This window comes from Leptonotus elevatus, chromosome 18 (assembly GCF_054856555.1).
Source record: "Leptonotus elevatus isolate MCC_2025b chromosome 18, RoL_Lele_1.0, whole genome shotgun sequence".
NCBI lineage: Eukaryota > Metazoa > Chordata > Actinopteri > Syngnathiformes > Syngnathidae > Leptonotus > Leptonotus elevatus.
In genome coordinates, this window is record NC_141256.1 from 5,716,025 (window position 1) to 5,737,723 (window position 21,699).

General features: G+C 38.9%; 1 protein-coding gene across 2 annotated transcripts in view; it reads left to right on the forward strand.

Annotated features, from left to right (window-relative positions):
- Nucleotides 1-21,699, forward strand: part of flrt2 (fibronectin leucine rich transmembrane protein 2) — a 60,305-nt gene that overhangs the window by 28,984 nt on the left and 9,622 nt on the right. The window contains exon 1 of one of the 2 annotated variants that reach the window (XM_086061329.1): nucleotides 19,332-19,776. The exons of the other annotated variant lie outside the window; for it this stretch is intronic. The gene's annotated coding sequence lies outside the window, so the exon portion shown is untranslated. Of the gene's footprint in view, nucleotides 1-19,331; nucleotides 19,777-21,699 lie in introns of those variants that run through there. 2 annotated transcript variants of the gene reach the window in all.

Here is a 21,699-nt window from a genome sequence, read left to right on the forward strand (position 1 = left end):
TGTTTTTCATGAAAAACGGGAGTAAGAATATTTTAAAATATGAAAAAAAAATGTAGAACATATTTTAACATACGCATTAGAGGGTGCTCACACAGTATACATACTAAAATAAAATTCATGCTTGAATCATCATCAGGATGCTAAATTAAACTAAATACAGCAAGAATTTTGAGTCCACATCGTTTGGTTTAGGTTTGAGAGCCAATGTTATCTTTTGATGGCTTTAAAGCCTCTCATTAGCTAACTTAGCTTTGGTATCTCATTAGCTAACTTAGCTTTGGTATGCTGTCAGTGTGTCATCACTAAGCTCTGAGCGATGAGTGTGAGTGTAAAATGGCGTGATTACTGTGGGAAATGTTAACAAAAAATAAGGTGCTGGGGACGAGGCACGGGCGTCGTAAAGTCGAAACGTCGTAGGTCGCGTATGTCGGAACTCGAGGGCTCCCAGTATTTCCTGCTGTATGCTCTTATGCTCGTTTGCATTTACCTCTGAGTCAGTTATTTGTAGGCAAGTGTCTGTGACTTGATCGAAACGACGAATATCTGTGTGACCATCGCTGCTTTGTGTTTAAGCGTGCGGGTGATCGTGTGTGTGCGTGTGTGTGTGTGTGTGTATACAGCAGAAATAAAGCTCCCCGTTGATAAGAACACGTTCTTCTTGTTAACGTATCAGCAAAGCTGGACGTAATCCAGCACTGAAGTCTCATGGGTGTATTTCTACACAACCCATTGCTATGACATGGCACTTACTATACTGTATCTCCAAACACACACACACACATGGCGAGATAGTCTTGGAATGGAACATGTGTTAACACTCTCCTTCCAAGAGATACATTGAAGAGGACGTTGAGCAATGTTTCATCTTGCATCTCTCTAGCGGCCGACCGATTGCAGGCGTCTAAAATGCTTCCATGTGCATTCCGACTGCCTCTCTGAGGAATTTCAAGACTCCCCTCAAAGATATCAAATACCCAGGGGACAGTTGATAGTCATGGGAAATACTCAATAGCTCTTAGTTGCCATAACAGTTGAATAACAGGATTGGGGAAATTTTGTCATTGCAGTTGCATATTTTTGTTCTCGTGCCCGTGATTGTTTTCCTACTGTTATGCACCAAGGAGATGGAGTCAGGGCTTCTTTATGACAGTCGTAATCACCATCCCTGGCGGCTGCGTAGGGACATCAGCTCCAATGGGCTGTTGCAGGGCACACCTCGCTGTCAAATAAAAGTGTCTGGATGAAGGTCGGCGGGAGAACAAAGAGGTTCTCTGTGTGCGGAAGAAAAAAAAGCCACTCTCAGAGGGCGAGATACAAACCCGTCTGTTACAGCGTATGCAATGTTCTGCCTCCAGTCTATTTGTTTAACCATCACACGTCAGCGAGGATGTCAGTATAAAGCAGCATAACTGGCCCGTGCTCTCATTCTTTGACGCTTCCACATGCTCCATTCTAAGGTTGTGTCAAACAAGTGACTTGCTTTGACAAATGGTGTTTAGTGTCAAAATTACATACATCATGATTGCATTTAATAAAAAACAGGACTACCATGTCTTAAATAGGTTGGTGATGTACGGATACGTACCATCTGTTTCCAGGGAAAGATCAGAAAAGGGTATTCGGGATGACAGAACTGCAATATTAGACAAGGTTTTAGTTATGTTTTAGACGGGAAGTATCACACCGTATTAAGGCCCATCCAACTAAACTGATTTACTAACCCTCCCCTTAGCGTCAGACATTATATGGTAATTCAAGAAGCAGCATTTAAAGAGCATGTAAGAGAGTGATGACTTCTTGTATTTCAATATGACTCTGATGTAGATCAAGGAAGCCACCACTAACGTCTAAGTTCAATATTGCCACTTTTTGAAAGCTTTATTTTACCTCTTGAGGAAATGCAAAGTGACAAATCCAAAAAGTGAGTTCAAAGAAAGAACAGGCTCGGCCTAACAAATGAATCCGTCCCCATAGGCAAACACGTTGCTATATCAAACCTCAATGCATATACCACTTGAGGGGCAAACCACTCAATCAAGCGTCTTGCCAAGTATGCCAATACATCCTGATTGACATAACGATCGTGGGTTCTTCATGACACTGCCGAGAAATCAAACATTTCATCACCAAAGGGTCGTAACTAAGATATAAGTAACAGCAGGGCATTCCGTTGGACTTTTTGTGCATTATCTTTTGACAATATGATAACATCACATTATTGCATCTTTCTCTAATAAAAATAAAATAATAATAAGTCTGAACCAATGTGTATCTAACGTGAATTAAATTTTATTTTTGGAATAAGTTGGAAAAATGGTGATGTCTTTATATATTTTACGTTAAATACATGAGAGACATAGTTTAATAAACTTAAATATTTGAGTTTAACATTCACTTTTAGTTGGACTCTAACTTGACCAGACGAACGGCGACAGTCCCGGTTTTGAGCCTTGTGTCCCGAATCCGGAAGGATTTCGCCAGCCCCATTGTTTTGTCTCACTTTTATGCAGTTTCTATCTTGGCGTCCCGTTTTTTCCCAGATTGACTAGCAAATACATCTGTTATAAATAGTTCCTGGTGAGAATTTGTTGCATACAGTGGTCCCTCGCTACTTTACGGATTGGGTCCGAAATTCCATTATTACGGGGTTTATCTTGGGTTGTACCTCGCTATACAGTTTGTAATTGTAACTCTTGTGTGTTCATTGGAATACCAAAAAGGATATCCCCTACCTCCTAACGTGTTGTTTTATGTCTTGCCTGAAAAAGCCACCAATGTCACTACTTACAAAGAGAAACCAAGTTCTCTTCGTGGTTCTTCCCCACCATGTTGTGTTGACATGACAACCCAATCCAGCTGCCTGGCAGGACATTTGAAATGTCACTTTGGTCAACATCTCTTAATCCTTCATATTACACCTTGAGCCAGCATTAGTGTCAAGTTCTCCCATTGTTTTAGTTATTCTTAGCACTGGGCTTTTATATAGAGCTGATCAAGACCAAAGCGATGACGCATTCATCTTAATGTGACATGTTATCAGACAGGTGCAAAGGCTTGTTCCTACCTTTTGTAACCTGCACAATTAATCGGCTTTATGCCAAGTTAAGAGCAAAGACTGTGGGAGGAGGAAAATGAAAACCCAAAAGAGAAAGTCATGAATTTTAGAATGACGTCAACAATCAGCACCTTTTATTTATTTTCTCCATTTGTTTTGAAAAAGAGCAAGTGTGCAATGAGCCAGGCATGACCGAAGTCATCTATTCCTGAAATAAAAAAACAAAAGAAGATAGGATGTGAACCACTGACCACTACATACTTTCATTTTTCAATATTAAATCTAGATATCATACATGCTGTACAACTCAAGATACTATAGTCAGGGTTGGGAGGGTCACTTTAAAAATGTACTCCTTAGTAATGTAATCCAAGTACCATCATATTGAAGTAATTCGTTTTTTATTTTAAAGTAACTAGTAATTTGATTACTTCCAATTTCTCTTGAATTAATCCAAAACTAAATATACAAATGAAGACAAAATAAATTCATAAATGTACCTGTAATCTGGCTATGTGTTGTTGTTTTTTTGTTACTATAATGGTATACTACGGAGCCCCTCTGGTGCCAGAGTATGATTTTTATTTATTTTTTGCTAATCTGTACCCACAGTTTAGCAATCTGTACTCACAGTTGAGTAATCTGTACCCACAGTTTACTAATCTGTTCCCACAGTTTAATAATCTGTACCCACAGTTATAGCAAACTGTACCCACACTTTACTAATATAAACCCACAATTTTCAATCTGTACCCACACTTTACTAATCTGTATTTATAGTTTACTAATCTGTACCCACAGTTAAGCAGGTCAATGAGAAACAAAGAAGAACACTCGAATATATTTTTGTTTTGTTTAATTTAGTTTTTTGTTTCTACCTGTGCTCATCAACCAGATCTCACCATCAGCTCCCTCAGCCACTCATGTTTTGCTCAGGTGCTCCTAATTTGTTTGCATGGTTTTGTTGTCTTTGTCGGTTCATTGTTTGCTTCTTCTGTTTCTGTCGCTGTCAGTCACTTTTTCCTCAACGCATGTCTTGTTTTCTTTTGTAGTCACTTTTGCCCAGTTTTAGTTTGTTACTTTGAATCTCATTTGTATATATATATTTTTTTATTAAAATATATATTTTTTTAGAGCAGTCCTGCCTTGCCTCTCTGCTTCCATGCTTTTGGGTCCCAACGATGTAAAATCCGAACACCCACTTATACCCTACCGCAATAGTGCTTTATGCCAAAGAAAGTATGTACAGTTGAACTACAGCTTAATTTAATGGACGGTTCATCTGATAGTTTCTCCATTGATTTGAATTGCCCCACTCCCATGGCCTATAAACACAGAGTACAATACAGAATTATTGTCAATAAATATAAATTCTGCGACTTTTGATCGTATGCAGAGTCAATTGATTTCTGGACCATTATTTGAGGTTTTACAGTTTATTTGTTTTTTAAGGGATGTTTGATACTATACTTTTTTTCCCAGACCAATACCAGTATGAGTATGCAACTCTTGAGTAGTCACTGATACTAAGGCCTGTCCAGACGGAAGCAAAGCCGGCTTCGTTCCTCAAACAAATCTCGTACACACAGAAGCATTTCAAGACTTGCGTGTGTCCAAAAGAAGACGCTGAGGACGTTTAACGGCTGTAATGTATATGCCAAGTGTGGAGTGGCGCTATAGCGCAGCCACAGGGACTTAACGGAAAGCGTAGAAGAAGAATCAGCGAAGAAGACGAACACTTTTTTTTCTAACTTTATTGCAATCTACAGAACAAACATGGCTTTGCATGTATCGAAACAACGTCAAAAAGACAAACACAGGAGAAATGACAATGGTGGGTGATTCAAGTACAACACCGCTTGTTGAACCTGGGAATAAAAAAGCAAAACTAACCGCTATTGATGTTAACAGACTGACGGTTAAAATTAATAAATAAATAAAAAGACTGTACACCTGTTTTTCTGTAAATTTGATTAGTATTGTGGGTCGAAGGGTGTACCTCATTCCCAGGTCTCAATAACTTAATAATAATAATAATAATAACCCCATCTGGTTTCATGGTCATTTTCACACATTGGGTCATTTGTGCCTGTTTTGGGGTTGGGTCATGGGGTCATTGTGTTGTTGTGATGTTTATGTTGTTAGTTACTATGCAGTTAATATGTCCCTTGTGATGATGAAGTCGTCAGTTGATGTGCAATTGGTATGTCCCTTGTGATGTTGTCAGTTGCTATGCAGTTGCTATGTTCTGGTAATAGTCACTCTTAGGTCCTGTATTTTAGGTTCTGTGTTTGTGACTCGTATGTCCCTTGTGATGATGATGTTGTCAGTTGCTATGTCACTTGTGGTGATGTTGTCAGTTGCTATGCAGTTGCTATGCCCCCTGTGATCGTGAAGTTGTCAGTTGTTATGCAGTTGCTATGTTCTGGTAATTTTCACTCTTAGGTCCTGTTTTTTAGGTTCTGTATTTTGACTCATATCCTTTGTAATGATGACGTTGTCAGTTGCTATGTCACTTGCAATGTGTAGATGCTAAGTAGTTGGTAGGTTCCTTGTCATGATGGTTGTCAATTGCTATGTTGCTTTCATGCATCTAGCCCTGCTCTCTGTTAATTCTTTCACACCTTTAATTTTGCCACCACTGGTTTTAAAAGGAGCACAAAAAAGGACATTTTTTTGTCATGGAACCGCTTCTCTGTATTACCTATGGTAAGAAAAAAAACAATGCCATCTGCAAGTCCAATCTTCAGATTTATCACTAGATTCCAGGGGGAAGATAATAGCCATATGTGATTCGTTTACAAAAGTGCCTTTCAATGAATCCGCGCACGGTTGCAGATGTCTGTTTTGGGCCTCGTGCCACCTGATCGTGACAGAAAGAGCGGTCTTCTGCTCTTCCGGGAGACGAGCATCGAAAAGAGATGACTTTTCAATCGATTTGCTTTTACATTGTCACTCACACCGAAGTCATCCCCTTGACTCCCCTCCTCTTCCTCCGACACTCTTTGTTCTTCCTCTTCGCAAGACAAGAGACAAGGCGAGTCGAGGCTAAGCAAGGCGGTCTCGATTCATCTGAGGCACCCTGAGAGGAGCGCTAATTCTCACACAGGCGTCCACCTAGAGACACCCTTAGGATGTTTTGTCAGACTATTTCCAAACTGGGGCGACGTGCTGTGGTAGTAAGTGAAAACAAAAGTGGGGTGGTGGGCTCAAAGTAACCCCGGTGACCAGATGGAACCGCAGATTGTTGCAAGAAGGCTAACTGCCTCAGTAAAACCATATGGATCAAAATTGCCATTTAGAAAAATCTCATTTGTTTTTTTTTCATATGGTAAGCAAGACTGGAGGATCCTGTATACAAAAGATAAAGTTAAAAGAAAAAGAAGAAATTCCAGCGGCTTCATCCGCATCTGTGTGTCTGCAGGGCATTCCGTTTCACGAGGAGTTATATTTCCACGTGTGAGCACAATTCCAAACGAGCTAATGTACACACGCCAAGTTTTAATACCGCAAAGCATTAAGTTACAGCAAACTTGCCAGGGTTAATGCTGTGGAGCTGATTGTGACTAGAAGAAATAACAAAAGAAATCATGATGATGATGATGAATTAACGACAGGAAAGAAACCAAAGCCGGAGATCAGACATTTGAATTATGACACCCCAAAAGAAAAGACAAGTAGTGCCATCAGCACAGAAAAGGATTAAACACTATAGCTTAGCCGTGTCTGAAAGAATAATTGTATTTGAAGCTGTCTGTTGGGAAGCGCTTTCACCTGGTTGCTGATGTAATCTGGATTTATCCAACTTCCTGTCTCATCTTGCAACAGGGGATTTTTCAATCTGAGCGTCAACGTGGGGACTTAGATAGGTAATACAGCACTGCAACGTACTGCTACCCACAATGCTAGACGTTGCTGCTGAGAAACTCTAAAGCTGTGTTATGACTGTGGTCTGGGTTATTGGGTCATGTGTGCCTGTTCTTGGGTTGGGCCAAGGGGTCATTGTGTTGTTATGATCTTGATGTTGTCAGTTACTATGCAGTTAATGTCCCTTGTGATTATGTTGACGGTTATGCTGTTAACGTCCCTTGTGATTATGAAGTTGTCAGTTGCTATGCAGTTCTTATGTCTCTTGTGATAGTCACTTTTTGGTTCTGTATTTTAGGTTCGGTATTTGTGACTCTTATGTCCCTTGTGATGATGAAGTTGTCAGTTGCTATGTCACTTATGGTGATGTTTTCAATTGCTATGCAGTTGCTATGTTCTGGTAATAGTCACTCTTAGGTCCTGTATTTTAGGTTCTGTATTTGTGACTCATGTCCATTGTGATGACAAAGTTGTCAGTTGCTATGTCACTTGTGGTGATGTTGTCAGTTTCTTTGCAGTTTCTATGCTCCTTGTGATCACGAACGTTGTCCGTTGTTATGCAGTTGCTATGTTCTGGTAAGTCCCTCTTAGGTCCTGTATTTTAGGTTCTGTATTTGTGACTCATGGTCCTTGTGATGATGAAGTTGTCAGTTGCTGTGTCACTTGTGGTGATGTTTTCACTTGCAAAGCAGTTGCTATGTCCCTTGTGATCATGCAGTTGTCAGTTGCTATGTTATTGCAATTGTCACTCTTAGGCCCTGTATTTTAGGTTCTGTATGTGTGGCTCATGTCACTTTTGATGATGTTCGTAGTTGCTATGCAGTTGGTATGTCCCTTGTAATGCTTGTTTGTCAATTGCTATGTTGCCACCCCGCATTCCTAGCTCCAGTGTCTTGTCCTGCGCTTGCGTCCTTATTCCAAACTTCATGTGACAAGTTGAATGTAATAAAGAGAATGACCTCAGAAACCCAAACCCAGTAATGGATAATCCAACCACAACCTACAAGCACTAACATCTCTCTTTATATATGCAAGGTTCAGAATTAAAAGTAAACAACCAGTTTTAAATCACATTATTTACACCACCTAATTATTTTTTACGAATTAAAATACAGCAATTAATAAGCCTCTCGAGTCAGGTGAGTGTAAATTGCTGTAAGCGGTTCTCCACTCGCAACAAATTTGAAAACATGCAATAATAAATCAACAGTGAGAAGAAGGTGTCAGAAGAGAAAAGGTTCAAGGGGTTGTGGTGTATGCCTTTCAGGCCTCAGTTAATTAGTTGGAGGGGAAAGCTGATGATAAACATAGATTGACGTTCTAAGAACAGGCTTCGAACAGCTGTCTGCAGATTTAAAGCGCTATGAAATCAGACAGTGGTCTTGCATTGTGTCGCCTGGCCAGACTTCTAACAATTGTTTAATGATAGAAGTGGGGCTTTTTATCTCATTCAGATGTGATCCAGTCATTTGTTTTCACATCCGTTTCTCACATGTCATGTCTTAATCTGCTGTCTGTCATTTGTTTCAACAAGATGTTACTGTTTCTTCCAGGCTGGAATTAGTTACAAACAATTAAATGAGACAGTTGCTTTCTTCATGTATTTATTTGCAATACATCATAAATCTGTTTGGAATGTTGTTTTAGCAATGCTAACATTTACATAATTTTATCATTGTTTCCTGCACAAACAATCATCACACAATTTGTTTTGCTATAAATGACTGCACCTGCATTTAAAAAAAAATCTAGATATTTAACAGAACAGCATATGTAATAATGGGTAGTTTGGTCGATGACAATTTATTCTGTTAATTTCGTCAACTTTCAATACAGAAAAGAGTCGCCGTTATTAAAAATTTTTTTAATCATCCTTCATTTATAAAATAGTCACCCATTTTAAAAATAAAATCTAAAATATCTTCAGTATTATAATGTCAAATAAAGAAATGAAAAATCCAATAGATGCATATTGTCCACAATGCATGTACTGTATTGAGATAAAAAGTTTTGTTTTGTTTTTTTCCCCTTTCCTGACGTACATATTAGTAGCGTAGATGAGGCCAAAGTAGACATAGACTGAATAGGTTTCATCTCCACAAATGATACATAAGTTAAGACCCCACCATTTTAAGTTAACACTAATTAGTTTTAATGAAACTACAGCATAAATATACTGTATTTAAGGTGTATATTCTCCCTGATTTTGTGGCTGCCCTGAAGTCACGGCACACTTAAGCATTCGCCTATTTTGCCAAATGGGCGAGCCCTCCTGTCAGTCTTTGGCCCTCACATATCTATTTAATTTTTTTTAGTTGATGAATCATACTTTTATTTTCTGTCACATCCTCATTTTGCCCACATGAACATCTGAGCCCTCTTAAACGCCATCATGAATCCAGTTTGATAAATGCAAGAGAGTCAAGGTCTGGATGCTGCGTTTATTCAGCTTCTGAGTGAAATGACTCACGGATTACAGTTTTTGTACAGTAAAGCCTGGAAGGCAACAGTCGCCCTTCCACCCACCCAGAAGACTTCCTCTTTGCTCGAGTCAGGAAAGGAAATTGAGCCCAGATGTGACTTCAAACAAAAGAAAAGCTACAGGGATAGGAGGTGGGATCAGGCCCATCTTTCTCGTGACCCAGAGACCTGCTCCTTCCTGGCATCTGTCTATTTACCTCCTCTTCTTCTATATTGTCTATTGTGAGTTACAACCTATCGGGTGCTTCCCTTGCTCTTCAATAACATTGTGTATCATCTGTGCTTTCACCAACAGCCAAAGACTTCCATTTTTCAGTCTTGTGCGGCAATTTTTTTTTTTCTGGATTAGCTGCTAAATATAGGGAAAAGTGGCGACATTCCATATTTGTGCTGGGATTGGACGTTTTAAAAATGTTGAGCCATTGAGTATCATTTGAAACAGAATGAAAAAGAGGTGAAATGAAAAATAGGTCTTTCCGCTCTTAAATTGTATTTTAGTTTTCACAACACAGCTCTTAAGGGACTTTTTGTTTCCAGGTGTTGCCCAATGTTTGAAAATTCCTGTTTTGTTTTACACCAGTTGTTCTGACAGTGTCTTCACTCAGACCCAGAAAAGGCCCATAAATCTTTTTTTAGCAACGGAAATGGAGCACTTTTTCATCCAGGTAGTCAAAACAGACTTTTATTATGAGCGTTTCCATATTTGCATCTTGAGTGTCCAGATTCTGAGCTTGCTTTATTTATTTTTTATTTTTTTGCAAGGACAATTACAACCTTCTCTTGCTTAAAATGATGAACGCAACTGCACCACAGTCTCAGTGATGTTTTTCTCACTGATTGCAGTGATTAAAAATGTTTTATGCACATTTAAAATGGACCAAAAAAACCTGCTTCGAACATAAAATATGTTTTCTAGAACTGTATTATTTGGTCACAGTGAGCTGCAAAAAATAACATTGGATGTTTCAGGGAATAATATCGAATGCAATTAGTTATCGTGGTTCTGCTGGTCGCTCCTCTTAACTCACTGCACTAGGTTTGCACAATACACTTTTATAGACATATAGGGCACATAACACACTTTGGGGGGGGGGGGGTGTAAACACCGTTTTCGCCCTACAACTCCCCTCCAATTTTAATGCACCACACAACTGTGTGTGTGGGGGGGGGGGGGGGGGGCTGCGGACCGGTGGGGGTGCCTGGCGGGCCTGCAGTGCCCCGTCCTGCTGCGTTGGGTTGGGGGCGCGGGCCGTGTTGGGGTGGGGGGCGCTCCTGCTCCTGGATTTGCTCTCCGGCCGGTGGCCCTGGCGGGGGTCGTCCTTTGGCGCTGCCGCGGCCAGGGGGGCCCTCAGTTGTTGCGCTTGCTCTGTCCTGGCAGGGGTCGACGGCTCCCCTCTTTGGTGGAGATTTTCATGCATGCCAAATCCACCACACCAGCATCTATCGAAACTCAGACACAATCTGCTTCTTCCTCAGGTCATTGAATCGGTGGGGGCTGGTGTCTGTGGATCTCACTCTGCTTCGTCTGTCCTTCCTTCCTTTCCTCAGTCTCTCCTTTGATCTCTTGAGGTCTCCCTGATTTGTTGGAATTTAGATGTTTCTGGGGTTGGTGAAGAACTCTGGTTGGTGGCCCGGTGGGTGGTGTCTGGTCGGTGCTGGATTTCACTTTCCTTTGTATTCTTTGGTCCTTCCTCGGGTCTCCTGACGGCGGTGTTCGGTAGTGATGGAAAAATGAAGCTTCATGAAGCACTTGCGATACTTTTTGACTCCTTAAGATGGAATGTAATCCATTTTCATTGCACTTGCCTTTATCTTTAAACCAAGAGCACCATTTAGAGGAGTCCAAAAGTATCGCAAATGCTTCATGAAGCTTCATTTTGCCATCACTAGTGTTCGGTATAGGTGAACGGTATGGGATTTTTTTTAATAGGTTTTTGGTGAACTAACGAATACACACACACTGGCACGCACACACCCACACACGCACATACACATACAAAATAATAAAAAATAAAAAATAATAAAAATGTTGACATTACCGAATGAACAATACTGAGCTCTTTAAAAAAAATAGGAAAAAAAAATAAGTTCTTGTGGTTCTCAGGGGCGTAGCTAGAATTTTTTCAGTAGGGTGGCCAGGATGACACGTCTCTCTGAGAGTTGGCCACAGATACATAGACATGCTCATTTGCATGCTTGTAACACTCCCTTTGTAACTGAGAAGTTATTGTTTAGCATACCATCTACAGTCAAGGTTTCATGAAATGAAATTCACACATATCCAGAACCTTGGCCAACACATTTGCAGAGATCCATTGTAAATGTAGTATTTAAATATAACTCATTCACTCCCAGCCATTTTCACTGAAGCAACCCCCTTCACTCCCATCTGTTTTACTGGATTTTGACTGATTTTACAAGGCCCACAGAATATTGTGTTCTATTGCTATAAAAACATGGAACCTACCAAAAGAAGGATTAGAGTCTCTTCTTTCATCAGGAAAAAATATTTCTATCTGTTTCCGTTTTGCAGCAATTAGCAAAACAAGATAGCTAAGTTTCATCATATTCACAAATCTATTTAGAACTGTGGGTAAATGAGCTTTTTTTCCAACATGGCCCTGGTTTATCTATTTTGCTCTGGGAGTTGTTTGATTCACTCTCCTTAAATGATGCTGGAAAAGAACCTGAAAAGAAACCTTGCAGTAGTAAACAGAACCCCCACTGTGAAATCTGTCAAAAGCCGTCTTGACTCTTGACTAGGAACAAGAATCAAACAGCAATTCCAGACTTCTGACCCACCCATCATGCCAACCAACTCTTAAACTATGTTACCAATTGATGTGAGGTTTTTTTTTTCCTGGAAGATAAATCAAGATAAATAAGTGCTGAAAATTACTATTGCGAAATACATTGCCCCTTGAGGTTAGTAAAAATGTGATGAAAGCTGCCTTTAAAATAAATTGCTATTGAGAAATTGGTTAAAAATCTGAGCATACAGTCAGGGAGACTCGAACTGATGCTGTTTATTTTGTTTGCGGCGATGTAAAACTCCACCAAATGGCCAACGTATCCGTGTTGCCTGACAATTACTGTATGTGTTGCTAAGCAGTCATCTTAAGTATTAAATCTTAGGAAGACAAGGATGACTTCAGCGCCTCATGTCAAAAATGCCAGTAATCCACAATCCGCTCTCCCTGTCCTTTTTTAAGCCATTTCAGCTCCATTGCCTTTCCCTTCTAAACTAGCACACCAACACCTCCCCCTGTGTGTTTCCCATACATCGCCCCTCCTGCTACTGAACTACAGGGGCTTGCTTGTTGTCAAGTGTTTTTACAGGCTGGCTTCGGCATAGGGCAGAATTCTGTCAGGACTTTATCTAGCATTTTAACTCACAGGCTGCCTTCAATATCATTCCAAGCAATGACCCAGATTCAGCTTTCAGACAAAGACCGAAAAATGGTTTAATACAGTTTTTTGTATACATAATTTGTCACAAGACAGTTCAATGAGAAATTACAGTTATAGCAAATTTGTAATATTTGGAACATGACTGTCAGTGTCCAGTGTGCACTGGTAGTGTAGTGACGCATGTGGTTGCCTTACATGCAGATGGTGCAGTTATGATTTCTGGCCAGTGCCCCAATACCCAGCCACTCGGCCACAAGCCCGGGTAAATGGGAGGATCAGGAAGAGCATCTCGCGTGAAAACTATGCCAGACAAATCATCCAAGTGACTTGAAGGAAAAAAGTCAATCAGTTAGCATATGTAAACTTAAGCCAAGGTTTGTGCATAAAATTTCAGAGAAAATAACAGTTTCTATTGTGTGTTATATTTCGTCTAAAATCCTACAAAATTTGTGTGAGAAACAGATAAAGCTTTTGATGCTACATTGTAGGGATGGGCAAGTACCCAATATGAGGTATCGTATCAGGCCAATAACCGGCCTTATTCCAAGGTATCAGCATTCACGTTGGCTTGTGGCTGTTATATGATCAGGAACTAAAAATGTTTAAGATGAAAAGTTATTGAAAGCTTTTGATTTTGTCACACCCTGTTGCCGTGGCGATGCACTGTTTGCACAGATAAATGATGCTGTTTTTAAGGGTCTAAAGGCCTAGATTAAAATATTATATATATATATATATATATATATATATATATATATATATATATATATATATATAATATATTATTATTATTATTTTATTTTATTTTTTTTTTTTTTTTTTTTTACAGTAGCCCAACGTGCTAGTACAGTTTGGCCAAGGCCCTTTTATAGCTGCTTGCAGCTCTAGTTATTGTTATTAATTATTTTGTAGGGATGAGTACCGCTACCTTATTTCAAGGAATCGATACTCGCGATGGTTTGTGGCCGTGTAATGATCAGGAACTAGGAATTAGAAGAATAGAAAATGGCCATTAATTTCATGTAATTTTAAGGACAAATTCTACATTGCAACATATAGGTCCTTTTTTAAAATGATATGTCATTGTTTTTTTCTGGGAAAATATCAAAGTACTAGTGGTATTGATACTTCATATCAGTGACTATTCTGGGGGGAAAAAAGTGGTATTGATCATCCTATCACGTTGCCAATATGGAGGCCCACTAATGATCTTGCGCTATATTGACAGCAAAAGTTGTATTTGTTCAATTGAAAGGACAAATGTCTGCACACTGTATGTACTTTGCACATATAATTAAAGGGTTGTAGTATATTTTTGTAGACAATATAGCCTTGATTACAAAAATGCAACAAAAATACCAGGTTTGGGTTTTGCTGTTGCAATAAACTGAGTCTGGGCATCTTCCATACATTGCTGCCTTCTGCTGTGACATTAAATGCATGAATATTGATCATCGATGGGTGTAAACATAATTACATCGCCTTAGAAATTAATGAACACATTGATTGGCAGTCTAAACTTCCATCCATTCCCTATAAACGCCTTAGTTATATATACCGTATCTTCAGCAGTGTGCAATCCTGCCATAATTTCCCACAGTTTGCTCAGTAAAAGATATGCGTAATTATTGCAGGGTTTCTACTTTTTCTTGTAACACTAATTTGGCTGCCACCTTTTGAAGTGCTCCGCAATGTCCAGATGTAAATGAATGCAGAGAGGAATGTGATAAGCTAATGATGTCCCTCGGGAAGGTAATGAATTTCACCAAGGGATAAACAAATCTGCGGATCTAAGATGACTTTCCCCCCCTTTTTCTCGGCCCTCCGTTAACACTGTTAGGAGCGGCGCAGACGGACATCAGTGCGGAAGAGTCTTGCGTATCTGCAATTTTATCAAGGTGCAGAAGCGTGCAGAGTAAATATGCCACACCAAAGCTCTCCGGGCGCAGGAAAGAAAGGGAATTTCCACTGAAATTACATAGAGGTTATTGACTGTTTCTTACATATGGTTCTCACACTTAAAATGGTGTCCTTTTAAAAACAACTCAAATGTCAACACCATTATGGAAATAAGGTGTAATGCTGGTGCTAACAGTCTGCTAATTGTTGTGAATTTAAATACAACCATTGTCAGGAACATATAAATTAACATGGCCGTGTTAGCGACACTCATTGGGTAATGGCTTTTGCGTGAATGAATGCCACACCACAAAGATCATAGCACTGCAAACACATCCATCAAGACAAAAATAAAAATAGACTGTTTCCTCTGAATTTATGCTATCAATAATTCATACAGTGAGCAGATGCTCCTTTTTATGAAGAAATTAGATTTAGACTACGGCCTACTGCTGTGCATGACAGCTGAAATTAAACACGATAGGCACTGACCAAAACTGTCACAATATCAAAATTCAGTTCAATACCACAAATGCAAAAAGTTGATATCAATACTGAAATGATACAATGAAAAAAAACTATTTTCTGCCTTTTATTGCTATCAATTTATTTTACATTTTTGGCAATTTTGTGGGCATTATGAACCTTATGAACATTATGGTATTTTATTTTATATTTTTTTGCTTTTCCGCTTTCTTTTAGTACATTTATGGTCACTTTTGGGAGATTTTGTGGTATTTGTTCAACTTAAAAATTTGGACTCATATTTTTTCAAAATATTTAATTATTCATTTTTATTTAATCATGAATTCAGTTCAAGAACATTTTAGCTAAAAAATATAAATAATTATGTAACAAATATATTAATTTCTACAATTAATATTATTATTATTTTTTTAGATTCACAGGGAGTCACATGAGAGGGACTAAAGAGCCACATGTTGCTCCAGAGCCGCAGGTTGCAAACCCCTGATCTAAAACATCAGGTATGGGAAAGTCATAGGGATTTTCCTGCCCAGGGCTGTCAAAGTCTGCGTGAATGAGGGCTAGACAAAGTTTTGGTATTTTCACAGATGCATGTAGCTTAGCTTAAGAATTTTTTAAATGTTGTGGGTGTGAACATTGCCTTTAAAATTGAGAGCCGCATCCCTTGACATGGCGGCAAAAGAAACTGATATGACTAAATCCATGTTTGTTTATAAGGTGCTGCAAACAGACTTCCAGATGATGAAATGTGGTCAGGGAGATCAAATATCTGAGAAATGGGCATTTAGAGACCACCTTCCACCCCAATCGTTTGTGTTCATGTGTGTGTTCGTGTGTGACCCTGCCCCGGAGCCAGGGGAGGATTTATTAAAATAAAAAAGATAATTATTGCCCCGATCAAATTAACCAAAATCACATTGGGATACCTGTACCAACACTTAGACATGGTTCTTTTGTCAGATGCGCCAGCATGGCGCAAAGAGATGAACCAAAATCCCCAAAAAGCTTGCACTAGCACGAAAATCAAGATGCGCTAGTTTTTATGCTCCAGTGCAGCTGCACCATCTACGAATATAGCGCCCCACAATGTTGTGTCAGTAGTCTTTGCTAGCTAACAACAAAGATCAGTTGTCTGCACCTGCTGACCTGCAAGGATCATGTGACCGCAACCAGCAGTTGTACAGTAGTTGCTCAGGATAACTGAGTGGCTTTTAGTACTGACTGTTCAACACTTAAACACATTAAAAACATTACTCCAGTTAGAACCAGGTAGTCCAAAAGCCCACGTGGCATATTACAGATGTTCAACACCACTAACTGCAAAGAGTTCATCTTTCACATCTGAAACACGAAAGAGTTCACAATTAACGTCACTAACAGTGAATCTTTACCAGCTATAATAACATGGGCACGAAAAAGTTTACCATCATCGACGTCACAGATGTGATAGAATAACGTAAAAGAAGATTTGAACTTACTCTGAACTTTCTTTCATACTGCGCACAACTTCATCTCTCTCACATCAAAGATGACGAATGACTGAATGGCGCGCACACACACAAGCCACACATGCCCGCAAGTTGACTTTCCCACTTTTGGCTGAAAGATTACATGTTGCTTAATTTGTATTCTACTTGAAAAACATCAATGTTTTTACAACATTTTGATAGAGTCAGGTGATAGAAATACTAAGGAAAGTATACAGTTGAAAGAGTTACTGTAGTTCAACATTTTCATACCAAATGGCTAAATGAGAAATTGTGCAAATCATATAAAAAAAGGATGAGCCTTGTCGTGCAATGTAAAAATCTAGGTAAGCATATCAAATTTAAATATATCACTGGCGTTGGGTGGAATTCTTGTACCTCCAAATTCAGACTATCAAATTGGTAAAGTTGTCAAAGAGTTAATTTTCAACACTTTAGAATGGTTAAACTTTTTGTCACCCTCTTAAAACAATTGCCTGTCATTTTTTCCATCCAAATTCTTTTTTTTCTTCTTTTTTTTAAATCATCTCATGCAAATGGTTCGATTTGTTGTGTTTCCTGACAAATCTAATAAAAAAATGACTCAGGCAATTATTTTAAGGTGTCAATTTGTAAAAACACGTGTGGATTGACAAATTGTGCAGATTTGTGAAGAATGTATTCAATTTACCAAATTGTGACATGAGAGGTTTTGACTATACTTTACAAAATTACGGCTAATTCTGTGTAACCTACTGTGGTTTACATTTTCAAATAAGAAATTTATGGTCCAATAATAGCAACTTTGAATAACTTTAGAATTATACTATCTTTTAAAGAACCGTGAAGTTTCTGCAAAATTGACGTTAATTATTTTTATTTAAATGTGTTGCAACAGATTTCACATCTGAATTTTATAGGTTGCCATTTAAATAACTGGTTTATGCAGCTACAAATTTGAGTTATTAGGTGTTATTATATCAATGTATATTAAAACAGCGAATAATAAACAATTTAGGCGATGACGTCAAAATGACGGCTCTGGGAGCTCTAGTTGTAAAATTATGGTAGTCCTAATTAATATTGAAATTAGGGGTGTCAAAATAAGTGTGTTAATTTTTAGTTTCTTTATTGCCACCCTTTTTTTTAAATACCACTTTTTTCCCCAAAAATTTTAAATACAATTTTACAGCAATAAATTTGATAATAATGCATATATTTGTGGAGACTGGGGTCAAATTGTATTTTATAATTTAAAAAATTAGCAAAATCTCACGAGTTACTTCATGTTAAAGATTTGATAGTTCTTCATATGAAAAGAGAAATGCACTGAGCTGTTACCAACGCAATTACGCCATCTAGTGGCAGAAACATGACTACAACACAAATCAATATCACACTCGTTTTTTTTTTACTGTGCAGTAAAAAACAAATTAATTTTTTTCAACAATATATTTATTGCGATTTTTAAATTGCAAAAATGAAGATTATAATAAATTCAGCAACAACAAAAAACAACTATTCAACGTGCCTTGCAAGAGCTCCCGCATGTCCTTTCAGTCTAATATTTTCATCCTAACGAGGGTGTCATTCTCAGGTTCACCTAACAGGTGCGAAATGATATTATGTTTGGGCTCCAGTCCCATATTCACATGCAATCTTTTTTCTTTTTTTTTACTCAATGTTATGAATTATTATGAATTTATTGTATCAATGACTAAAAGATGCAGCCACATTTCTATTAGTTTAACATTTTTCCCACTTTTGTTAAGAGTATGAACATTTTGAAAAGTAAATATTTCATTGTACATTTTTGTACATTTAGAACAGATATAAAAAAAAATCTATTAATCGTGAGTTAACTGTTGAAGTCATGCGATTAATTACGGTTAAGAATTTTAATCGCCTGACACCCCTTTTACCAAAACACCATTAAAAACAAATCCTTACAAAGGCCCTCGAACCTGCACACAATTAGCGCTCCCTGCGTTCATAAATTCAGGATTGAGATTTTCCAACACTTTAGGTCATGGGCGGACTGGCCATCGGGTGAAATCATCATGTTTAACAAGTTGTAGTGGCATCACCGTCTGAAGGTCTGGTGATCAATGTGTGAAATATTGACAGGACAGAGACGAGGGAAAATAATATTAGTGTTTCTCTCCAAAGGGGGGAATTAAAAAGAAACATAGCATGGGAGAGCAAGGATTTGAAATAGCCTATATAGTTATATTTTCTTGGTCATCAATCAGGCAGGGCCTCAGGTGTTTTGGTTTGAAGTTATACATTATGCATATGTCTATGGTATGCCTTCCTGAAAAATGGGTGTTAAACTAAAAAAGTTAGGAAAACCTTATATGGAGGAAAGAGATGCAAAGAAAACCCCTGTCGTGGAGTTTTGTGTCTTGAACATCAATTCCAATGCAAATGATTGCTCACGTGATGGTTAAGGTATAGTCTGGAGAAAATGGCATGAAAGACAAACTATTTTCTGCAGTGTGAGGGCAGCGGGGAGGTGGCTCACAGCTATTACGGGGCTGCTGGGGGATATGCATTCTTTATTCTGAGGAGGGGAGGGACGGACTGGAGAGAGAGAGAGAGAGAGAGAGAGAGAGCGAGAGAGGGCGGAGGGAGAAAGAGAGGAGAGAGAGGCGCAAAGAGCGCACACGTCGCACTATCAACTGGATCCATCTAAGAAAACAACTCCGGGGAAGTCTTGTGCGAGAGAAACTGAAGTGGAAGTTGATCCCCACTGAAAGAGCGCACCGGGCGGACGCAGCCAGCCGTCATGGCCCGTGACAAAGCGGGCGGCGGACACTTCCACGAGTGGGTCCTTGCAGTTGTGCTTGAGTGGACCGGGAACATTCGGAGCTGCGATCGTCGCCCTGCATTCAGCCGCCCTCACTCGGTGTTGAGTTAAAGCGGCTGGTAAAATAGAAAAAGAAAACAAGGGGTGGGAAAAGTAAGGCGTGAAATATGCTGCGACGGCGCTCGATCGGAACCTAGCAGCCGGACCTTTACGCATGAGCATCCAGCAGGACTGCATGAAGGATACTGTGAGAAGGGAGAAAAGTTGAACGAGCTTGGGGGACGGATAACCACTCGGCAAAGGTACCGTTGTTATCATCATCATTGCAAGGAAAATAATTGATAATAAATGACGATTAATGTAACTTTATAAATGCACAATAAGGTTACATTAGGATCTCTGCAAAAAACAAAACAAAAAATAATGTATTTAAATGTTTTTATTTATTTGTTTTACCCAATTGAAGATTACTACTCCGAAAGCGCACGGGTCCAAATGGAGATTTCACTCTCTATGCACCTCACGCCTTTCAAGCGCTCTTAGAAATATTCCATCCGAATGAACAGCGCTCGCCGGGCAACCTTTGAAGTATGCCTGATCCGCCTTCTTATCGCCTCTTAAATACCTTCCCCGTTTTCAACTTTTAATTGCGTTTCTCCCAGCAAATCCACTTCTAATCCGATTGTCCTGGCCGCGTATCGGAGCGTTCATCTGGAGGTGGGAATATGTGCTCACTAGCCTGGAAATTTAATAAAAGAGGAATAGACCACTGATTGTTTAATTTAAAAAAATTGGGTTGGTCAACCAAAAAACAAAGTCCTACGTAGGCTATACTATGAATAGTTGGTATGTTTTGTACTTTTTTTTTTTTAATGGTTTCAGCAATAATATACGGTTGCAATTGCCTTGTGCTGCTGTGCGTGCTGCTGTGGGAGCACATTTTATCGCCTTCCACGGTTGCTTACTCTCCCCACTGCTTATTTGATTAAATGTAAAGCTGCTCTTTCCATTTAGAAAAATAAATCACAGATGCATGTCTAAAGATTGTTCGTACACATGCAATTCAGGGAATTTAAACATATAATCGTTTCAACTTCACCTAACAGTAATATCAAATAAATAAATAAATAAATAAATGGAACGATCATTTCAGGCGGCCAATTGTCTCGCAGATCCTCAAATACAACATAATGCAACTCTCATGTGCTTAACATTCACCCCATATTTCCCTTAATTGTGTGTTATTCATCAACGACTCAGGGTGGAGCTTCATTCAGTAAGGCTGAAAGCAACCGATGACAACCAGAATCTTTCAATCATGCACGACGAGAGAGAATGTTTGATAGCTCATAAAACTTCGAATAATGGATCTGTGGTCCTCGGTAATGTGGTGGCCTTGTGCTTGACTTGAAACCTCTCAGTTGTGAAAAATAGCCTGTGTTGATCATTCATTGCAGGTGGAAAGACTCAATTATTTCGTAATCTCATTCCATTTGACAACTTGTGTATGTCAACGGAGTGAGAGGTGGAATTCTTATATAAGTGTGTGTGAGCTGCTCTTCACCTGCAATTCCATTATCCATACCCTTATATTTGGAGTGTGATGAAGGTGCAGTATGGGCTAAGCATAATAATAAGAAAAATGTCCTTGGGCCACTGGCAAAACATTCCAACTGTATACTACACGCATGAGTGTGTTTACTCATAATCTGTTCTGGGTATAAAGGCAGTACTGTGAAAAAAATGCTTTTTTTTTCATATAAAATTATCCCAAATTGTCCAATCATATACACTTATTCATAATAATTTTTTTAAAATTAGAAATAAAAATGTTATAGATGTTTACCGATACCTAGATGTTATAGAAAAAGGCACTTACCTTCAAACTTGATATTTAATATATAATGTTAAAAATTTATGTAAGTACCTCGTTTAAAAAATTGTTCATGTGCATTGACTGAGCAAAACTATTCAAGCTAAAAGCCTCAACAATTGTTCATGCTATCCATGACGGACCACACAGCCAGTGGTGAGTCCGACTTCAGAATAAAATCTTGCCAAATACAGTAATACATGACATGACATTAGGTCCTTGGTCGCTTTTATTTTGAAATTGTTCCCGGCAGCGGGTGTGACCGCTGACTTGTCTCGTTTTTTTTGGTCAAATTTTTTTAGTCACATTGTCTTGCAAACTTTTGCCACCAACGTCAACTAGACATCATCCT